Below are 760 nucleotides of genomic sequence, written 5' to 3'. Positions count from 1 at the left end.
TTTTTTTTTGAGTACTACTGACTCTGTTACAATGTAGTATCTATTCATAGCTACTTTCTCAATGTAGTATCTATATTTTACTTTTATATATAGTATAGATTAAATATTTTTAATTATAAATAAAATTTTTGTCCGGTTGATAGGATATTATAAAAATATAGAAAGTAAAGTAATTAAGGTAATAAAATTATTATTATTATTATTATTATTATTATTATTGTTATTATTAAAGGAAATGACGGGAATGATGTGTAATAGTTTAGGCTATATAAGGTATGACTAAATAGAATAGAAATTTTATTCTATAATTAATCTATGTGTGACTATTAAACTGTAACATTGTTAAAAAGTTTACCATTATGCATATACTGGACAATTGGAGACTAAAATCATTATTTGACCATAATTTTGCAAATAAAGTTTGCAATTTTTTTGTTTATAAATAGCATTATAACCATTAAACATAAACACGTAGTAAAGTAATAATCATTTAAGAGAAAATTAATTTATAATTATTTGTTAATACATCTAATTTAAATTTTAATTGTATATTATTCATATTATTATGCAAATGTTATTTTATATACATTAATCATATGATTAATTTTTATTAGATGTTATTTTTATTTTTATTTACTATTTTTTATCATATTATGAAAATATATATGGTTAGTCAAAAAAATCAATGATTTTTACTAAATTAATTATGAGTTTAGTTTTACAGAAATATCCCTAAATTTTGGGGAAAAACTTGGTTAAG

The sequence above is a fragment of the Ipomoea triloba genome, chromosome 13 (genome assembly GCF_003576645.1).
Source record: "Ipomoea triloba cultivar NCNSP0323 chromosome 13, ASM357664v1".
NCBI lineage: Eukaryota > Viridiplantae > Streptophyta > Magnoliopsida > Solanales > Convolvulaceae > Ipomoea > Ipomoea triloba.
Note: the sequence above shows the minus strand (reverse complement) of the source record.